At 41.7% G+C, this 9,098-nt stretch overlaps 1 pseudogene; it reads right to left on the reverse strand.

Moving 5' to 3' along the window:
- Nucleotides 1-4,162: 4,162 nt before the first annotated feature.
- LOC148024342 (receptor-like protein kinase FERONIA pseudogene) lies at nucleotides 4,163-8,841 on the reverse strand (annotated as a pseudogene).
- Nucleotides 8,842-9,098: the final 257 nt, after the last annotated feature.

Genomic DNA, 9,098 nt, shown 5'->3' on the forward strand with positions numbered 1-9,098 from the left:
TTGAATTGAGGAATTGAAAAGTATTGAGTTTACATGAATAGTGACATTCAAATAGAAAGTCATCATCAGTTGGGCATAAATGATTAGTTACACTCAAACAATATTCTTTCTTTAAAAACTCATGATAAGGGATTGACGTTATTAGAACTAAGGCTAGGGTTTAGTCAATAAGTCTTTGATCACAACTTAGAACTTATACCCTTTGAAATCATTTGAATAGTTAACCCTAGAAAGGAAAAAGAAAAAAGGTAGCCTTTGAATATCTATACATATTGAATACATAATAAAATGTTATATCTTTTGGAGAGAAACTTGTGATTTTGTTCTAGCTTGGGAAAAGAAATGATTTCCTAGATAAAGACAAGTTGTCTGCCTTTTTTTTAATTGCACTTTAAGAATCCCCTAAGAGGGAGAATTATACCCATTATCTAAGGCTTATTGATGAGAGTTTAATACATAGATGAATCATCTCTATGGTCCCATTATGGAAAAGAACAATGATAAAGGCAAGAGACTTAGAAGGACACTGTTGATACACCAAGAGAAGGTTGAGTAGTGAGAAGACTACCAAAGAAGGCAACGTTTGCTTTTACCACAACTTTTGACACCCCATGCTAGACCTAGGATAGAGAGAAAAACCTTGGTGGCCTAAGATTTGTGGACATTGAAAGATCTATTGTAGATAAAGGGTGGACTATGTCTGTAGGAGTTGGACATGGGTAGCCATGTACTTTGGATATGGTTCCTGGTGTAAGTGACGGAATGCTAGCTTGGCATTGTACCTTGGAGAAGGTACATGTGAATATATTGTTTGTAATTGATTTCTAATGGATAGTTTATTATTGTTGTTATATCTATGTTAATATTACATGGATGAACAAGTTCTAGTAGTTTAATTGATGAAACTATCTATATGGGTCAAACATTATAGTAGTAGAATTAAATAGAAAACTGAAGCTATGCCTTTGGAGGAAGCACGTGGGTGAATCCCTAATGGATTCATCCTATGACAATGTAGTCTTGGTTAGCCAAGATTTTTCTATTGAGATGGCAAGATCAACATGTGCAGACATTGATGTGGGACCATTGATTAAATGGATCCACATGTCTAGACTTATCACGTCGATGATCATTATAATCCTCACACATTCATTAAATCATCATTTATTATATTGGTTGATTACACCTACATATACTTAGTATAGTATTAGTACTAATCTATAATATAGTTTACATTTTTTATATGCACATATTCATGATAGGAAAAAGAGATTGCTCTATCTATCCCAAAAGGATTATGTCAAAGCAAAATGTTGCAAGGTTTAGGGAGGGAGGGAAGGAAATTGTATTCCATTGCTTCCACTTGTGAAAGTTAGTGCTAATGATTATCCCAAATCTAATGAGGAGAAGGTTGAAATGGCCAAGATTCCATATTTATTATATGTGGATAGTCTCATATATGTTATGATTACCACTCGCTTGGACATTGCATTTGTAATGGGAATAGTTAGCACCTGCATATCAAATCTAGGCAAGAAATATCGAGAAGTAATGAAAAGCAACTTGAGGTACTTGAGTAGTGCAAGAGATATGTATATATGCTTTGGGAGAAGTAGCAGTGGTATACTTGGATACACAAACATAAACTATGCAAGAAATATTGAAAATAAAATGTCAACCACATGATTCTTGTATAGTGGTGCAATTTCATCACTTACAAAATTGCATGGCATTATCTAGCACTGAAGCTAAGTATACTACAACCATAGAGGTATGCAAAGAAGTCATATGGCTTAGCTGCCTAGTGCGAGACTTGGGCCTCGGTGAAAACTAAGTATATAGGACTGAGGTATCACTTCATTTGTTAGGTGCTTGACGATAAGCGAATTGGGATTATCAAAGTCTATATTGATGATAAATCTATAAACCTTCTCACCAAGAATCTGCCCTTTGAAAAGTTTGCATATTACACGGAGTTGATGGGCATTGGGTATGGGTAGCTCATATCTATTATACCTCACAAATTCTCTCATTGGGTTGGAGGTTATTGGGATAAAGGCTAATGTGGTCAGCCACCCATCTTACTCACTAACTCTAATCATATATATATATATATATATAGACACACACACACACACACACACTCTCTCTCTCTCTCTCTCTCTCTCTCTCTCTCTCTCTCATTCTTTATTCTTTAGCATGATAAAGAAATAAGGTGTTCCTCAAAAGAGAGCTATTGGAGGCATCACAAACATAGCATGTGTGTGTGTGTGTGTGTGTGTGTGTGTGTGTGTGTGTGTGTGTGTGTGTGTGTGTGTGTGTGTGTGTGTGTGTGTGTGTGTGTGTGTGTGTGTGTGTGTGAAATCCATTCTCCTTATAACTCCATCAACTAAATTTGAGGGATCTAAAGAAGATTGGTCAAATGTTTAATGCAAAATCTCTCAAAGAGCTTTAAATTAGATGTAATGAGTTTCTTTTACATCTAGAGAAACATGGATCTTACTACCACAAAAATACCATTAGGATTAGTGCACATGTGTACTCTACCACAAGGGGCAATGAATTCTATTGCACATGTGATGAATGCAATGAACAAAGTATTGCAAGATTACATACCTCATTTGACTATGCCTTTTCTAGACAACATGCTAATGAAAGTGTGTGCAAAAGAGGATAAAGACGAGGAATTAAATAAACAAGGATATAGAAGATTTATTGCTAACTGTGAAATAATCTTAGCTAGATTGGAAGAGGTAAATCTTACTCTTTTAGGTTAGAATTCAATCTTTGGGAAGAATGAGGTTTTGATTGTAGGACACATGTGTGGTCCATATGGTAAAAGGATACATGTGGTTCATATGGTATTAGACCACTAATAGAAGTGGATGGATGGAACATACTTGCTCTTCAATATCAAAGGTGAGGAGATTTTTGTAAGCCTATGTATCTTGTCTTATTTGGATATTACCTCATTTTATGCATATGATGCTTTGTATCAGTTTACTAAGAAAATGACAAAAATTGGCACAAAATCAATGGAAAACAAAAATGTAGATATTTCAAATTCAAATTGATTCAAACATCCACTTGTCCTAGTAAGAGGGTCCCTTATATCTTAGACTAAGCCAAACCTTGCTTCAATCCACAAGCAATCTATATGCATATTCTAGAAAGTTGACGATATGCTTCTTTAAACAAGTTGACCTATTGCTACTTAAAAAAAACTAGTTGCCCATGTTTAAGTAGTCCCCCACACTTGCATGTATCAATACAATTAGTTGTGTTCCTTTGGAGTAATGCACAGTAATGATTTTTTCTTTTACCAATGTGGCACCTTTGGTGTGAATTATTATTTTGGCAATTTGGTGGTCTATATATTTGTTACTTGGATATATGCAATTATTTATTATTTTGTAACCTTTGAATCATTATTAAACCATAACATTTTAGCAAGACACTATTTTTGTAAGGTTTAAAGCATGGTTTAGACCTTATCAATAATTGGTGAAAGTAAGGCATTCAAGCCAAGAAAAGCAAAAGTCTAAAAATGGGTGCACATTATTTTTTTAACACAAAAACAATACAGTTTACTTATTATATGTACAAGGAAGATGCTCATCCATACATGGGGAAAGATTGTAGCCAATCTTGTATCATGTCTTCTTATGTCTTTGCTTTTTGGGAGTTCTTTCAATCTTTGTCGCATATACTTAGGCAATGGCGAGAGACCACAAAACCACCAATGAACAAGTGTTTAACTTACAATTAAACAAAGTGATGTTCTTTCATGTGGGAAATGTTTTTGACACCTATGTGTGTTTGCCATAAAACAAGAAACTAGCGATTATTAACAAAGACGTGGATATACAATCTAATCAAACTCCTAAGAAGATCCCAATAAAAGCAGAGAACATCGATGACCCCTACAAAGAAGAAAAATAAGACAAAATTGCTTAAGAAAGAGAGCTTCAAGGGGAAGTTAACACACGTAAAAACCTAAGCAAACTCCGAAGAAGGCCTCAAAAAGGAAGAATACCTCAATGCTCCATTGAGGAGATCATTGAACGAAATCAAGAACTTGCTACATAAGCAATTATAGTTTATCACATGTAATTAAAGATATAAATCCAACACAACTTAGGAACTGATTCATTGTAATCTTTTGGATTATACCTCAAGCATTCTACTTTCCTTCATAAGAGCCATTCCCCACGCACAAATGTAGGTCTCTCGTGCAAGTTAATTGATATGTACAAGGACATGCTCAAAATCTAATCTATACTTCTTTCTCACGATAGGACGCATGCTTTAATACCCAGAAGGAGGGGTGCCCATGTCCAAGTATAAGCCAAGAAAGCGAGCAAAAGACACCCACATTGCTTTTATGCACAAATAGATAGCTCACGAGTCACAAGCCAAAAGAACAAAGCTAGATCACCGTGGGGCCCCCTCAATGGCCTTGCCAAAGAGGACCAATAAAGTATCTCAGGGCAATAGCTCAAACTTTCATGCACACGCCATGTGAACATACTTTTAATGTTCCGACTCAAAACAAGTCTCACATGTCATTAGCTTTTATTGATTTTTCTGGCATTCAAAGAGAACTTAGCATGCAAAAGACCTTCAAATATGCCAATGGGGTCATGTCGTAGTGGTTTGGATGTGAGTTGAGTTATGGGGGTGTTGTGAGTTCAGTAAGGCTAACCGATTAGATATTTGGAGCTATCCGCAGATACGAATTCCACGCCCTTCACTGAAGAATGTTGAAAGAATGAAATCCATGCGCCCAACAGTTTCAAGCCTTTCGATGAGCAAGAAAGAATGTTGAAAGAATAAATCGAATGTGGGAATGACATGCACGAGTCTGTGATACAAACAAAGCTTAAAACGTTCAATTTCGAAAACCCAACTGTCTCTCCTGCTGTGCTGCTGCTGCCTCTGCTTCGTCGTCGTCGTCGTCTTCTTCTTCTTCTTCTTCTTCTTCTGGGTCCGCCAACAAACCTGAGCAAACAGTGACGACAAGCCTCGTCGACGGAGAAAGAAGGAACAGAACAGACATGTTGATAGCACTCTTAGCTAAGGGATTCCAAGGGGGTCCAACTTCATTCAAACTGAGGGACTAATATTGCCTTTCTTCTTAAGTAGAAGGCCAACCTACTAAACAAACGCTTGACGCACCCACTCTGGCAATCTAAAGCTGGTCGTAAGTAAGTACAACTATATGAAAGACAGCCATGGCCCGCTCAGCTTGAAGAGAGGGATTGAGAGGAGCCATGGCCTCCCTGCATTTGGTATGCCTTCATAAGTATATATACTAGTATGAGAGGACAGGCAGGGCCAGCTCACACCTTTTCTTTTTCCTTTTAAATAGGTAAATTGTGAGAGCACCAGGGCACCGCATTTGGTTTGCCACTGCTATTCAAGAAGGAATGGCTGCATTATAAAAACTTACTGCAATACTACCAAACCCACTTATCGAATAAGTTAGTCTTCTGTCAGCACTCCAGGAGACTCTGCCAAAATCCACCATCTGACTGACACTCTGCATCTCTTACCTCCCCTGGGGATTAACCAGCTGAGAGAACACTGCACTAGCCGTGGCTTCATCTGAATCCTCACTGAATGCTGTGCTGTGAATGGTACCTAAACCGTTGTCCATCTTCTTGCCTGCACCCATAGCTGGAACCTCCACATCTGGAATAGCTTTGACAGGGATCTCTTTCACCTTAGGGTTGCTGTTCTCCAACTCCTTCTCTGGTGAGCTCTCATGCAGCTGCAAAGCATACTCCAAGTTCCACAGTATATCACCCATGGTTGGCCTGTCAAGCCCTGACTCTGCCAGACATTTCTCAGCTGTTTCAGCAAACTTGTTGAGGGAGCCTTTGCTTATCCTTCCCGTTAAGTAAGGGTCCATTATTTGATCAAGCATGCCCTTCTTCTGGTAATGCATTGCCCATTCTGCCATGTTCACCTGATCTCTGGGAAGTGTCGGGTTGATAGCTGGCCTCGCCAATAGCACCTCGAGCAAGACTACACCAAAGGAATATACATCTGACTTCTCTGTCAGCTGCTGCCTGCGGAAATACTCGGGATCGAGGTATCCAAAGCTGCCTTTCACAGCAGTACTCACATGAGTGTGTTCAAGTGTTGGGCCTGTTTTGGAAAGCCCAAAGTCTGAGACCTTTGCAACTAAACTTTCATCCAGCAGAATGTTGGTAGTCTTCACATCCCGATGAATGATACCATGAGCAGCACCTGTATGTAGATAATGGAGGCCCCTTGCTGCACCAATGCATATATCCAGCCTCTGCTTCCATGAGAGAGGAGGGAGACCGGCACCATAGAGATGCCCTCTCAATGGACCATTAGCCATGTAGTCATATACAAGAATCATTTCTGAATGCTCCTCGCAAAAGCCTATGAGAGAGACTAGATGGCGATGTCGGAGCTTCGACAGAAGCTCAATCTCCGTTTGGAACTCAGTCACACCCTGCTCAGAAGATGGATTTCCTCTCTTTACAGCTACTGTGGTGCCATCTTCCAACACGCCCTTGTACACCTTTCCAAACCCACCAACTCCAAGCACCCGTGTCTCCTCGAAATTGTTGGTGATCTCAAGAATCTCAGCAAATGAAAAATAGCGGCACAGATTAGAAGGAGCAGAGGAGACATAGCTGCCAGTGCCACTTTTCCGTGAGGTTGTTGAAAGCTTGCTGAGCATCGAATGTGAATTCCCTCCATTAACAGGAAGAGGAAGCCATGCTGGCGATCTACCACCGTCCTCACCTTTCTTTCTCTGTTGCAGAAAGCATACAAAAACAATTGCAACGGCAGCAACAGCAGCCAAAGAACCTGCAATTCCACCTATTATAGACATCTTGATTGATGAAGACGACTTGGCGGGAGAGGCTTTAGACAACATGTTTGCTCCTAGGGGTTGTGGGGCAGGACCTTGGAGGTTCCCCGAGGAATCATTCATCTTGAATATCTCTAGTCCATTTAGGATGGAGTTGAAGTTGCTTGGTGCAGTGCTATTTGAGGGGTGAAGCTGCAGCGTAATAGCAGAAGCAGCATCCCGGAGAATGAGAGCAAAATCACGGACTGTGGCCTCAAACTCATTACCTGCAGCACCAACAACGTCGTAATTGGACATGGCAAGCTCGCTGTTGAGGAAGATGTTAAACACTCTCATGTTGATCTTGTCATACACAAGCTCGCAGAAATGCAAGCGCACATAGTATGTGAAGTTGGGATCAACAGAGAAGTTCCATGTGAGATTGAACTGCAGGTTGATGGCATTATCATTCGTCATGAACCGAGCTGATCTGTAGACATCTTGCGGGGCAGTGTAGTTGTCGAGAGATCCATAAGAAATGGGATCCATGACAGCACTTGCTACACCTTGTGCTGCAAAAGGGACATAAGCGAGGTCTGTATACCAGTCTCTTCCTAGATCATCATCACTTGCAAGGATGGCTTGACCTCCAACGTTTAGACGATGCACAGTCTCCAATGTTGTGCCTGGAACAGGGTAAGGCACATTTCCAATTCCCACACCATCAAGGATGGACTGAAACATATCATCTGGCATGGACATGATCTCAATCCCATTCACAATTGCATATGCATTAGGAGCTTTGCCAGGGATGAAATTCAGAGTCAGAAAACCAGATGTGACATTGACAGAGAATTCTTTGAACAGGAAAGCCAAGTTGAGGGCTGAAATCTCATCAGAGATACTCAGGTTACTGAGAAGCGTGTATGAGTCTGTCTGAACAGTGACAATGGCGTTGGCGGGGTCATAGTTCAGATGCGCAAAAGGATAGAAATAGAGGCGAATCCAGTGCCGGCCAGGGTGAACAGGGAACGAGTATGAGGCTGGGCTGATGAAAATGCGCGCAGAGAGGTAAGGGACAGTGCCAGGAAGGTTTACATTTTGGATAGAGGTTGAGGCAACCACATCCTTAGCTTGGTTGAGGTTGAGATAAGCACTGCCCCCTCCGGCACTGCCGTCTCCGACCCACATTCTGCCTAATTCGTCTGTCACATTGCCAGGAGCCCCACATGCTATCCTAAATTCATCTTTGGCTTTGAATGCGGTCGCTGCCATGACGCCATGGAAGAACAAAAACAATGAGAGAATGCAGTACATGCGGCACAAAACCTTTGAATGCCCGAACAGACTTCGGTCATTGCAGCTGATCTTCGCCATTTCTTGCATGAAGGCAAACCACTCTTGTGTCTTCTTCTGACAAAGCTCTGCTTTTCTTCTAAGAAGCTCCAGCTTCAGGGAAGCATCATCGGGCTGTCGTCGGTCCTCTTCTTGCACGGCAAAGAGGGCGTTGGCCTAAAAATGTGGTGCGAGCTGGGCCCTTTGATTATCTGCAGCTGCTTAAACAGAGTAAAGAGCATCCCCTCTCTTCAATGTGGGCGAAGAGAAAGCCTAGAGGCTCGACCCGAGGAAAAAGAAGAGAGACAATGTAGGTTGACAGAGCGTGCACCGTGCCGCGCCCCGCCCCCCCTCTCTCTCTGTCTCTCTCTCTGCCCGGTGATTCCCGCCAGAGAGCAATGTCGCAAAGGCGGCACACACCTCTCTGGAGCTCTCTCTCTCTCTCTCTTTCTCTCTCTCTCTCTCTCAGAGTCTCAATGTGGATACCAGGTTCTAGGCTAGCCTCAAAACATCACCTAGGCCTATCTGCCAACCAGAATATTGTTGTCCAGCTGTGAGTCTTGAGAGAGAGAGACAGAGACAGAGACTCTAGAGAGAGAGAGAGAGAGAGAGAGAGGCTGGCACGTTTAGGGCTAGGGGGCCTTTACCGCGACTACCTACAAGAAGAAGGATAATTTTGTCTGTGGAGAAAGAAGAAGGAGAAGTGTAACACACAGCTACTTATTACTACCGCGCTAGCATCGAATCAGGGTCGGAAGTGGTGGTTGGTTGCAGCAGCAGCAGCTGTTTTGGAGGGGCCCGTCCCTCGTGCGTGCGGCTGGCATGCATTTGCCATTCATTGAGTCCCCCTGGACCCCTACCAGCAACACACCGCGAGTTTGCGCGTAGTTCATGCACTCACGAATCACCAAGAGCCCCGTCGCACCCA

The sequence above is a fragment of the Lygodium microphyllum genome, chromosome 15, assembly GCF_053477565.2.
Source record: "Lygodium microphyllum isolate KBCC chromosome 15, Lygodium_microphyllum_v1.1.10, whole genome shotgun sequence".
NCBI classification, from domain to species: Eukaryota; Viridiplantae; Streptophyta; class Polypodiopsida; order Schizaeales; family Lygodiaceae; genus Lygodium; species Lygodium microphyllum.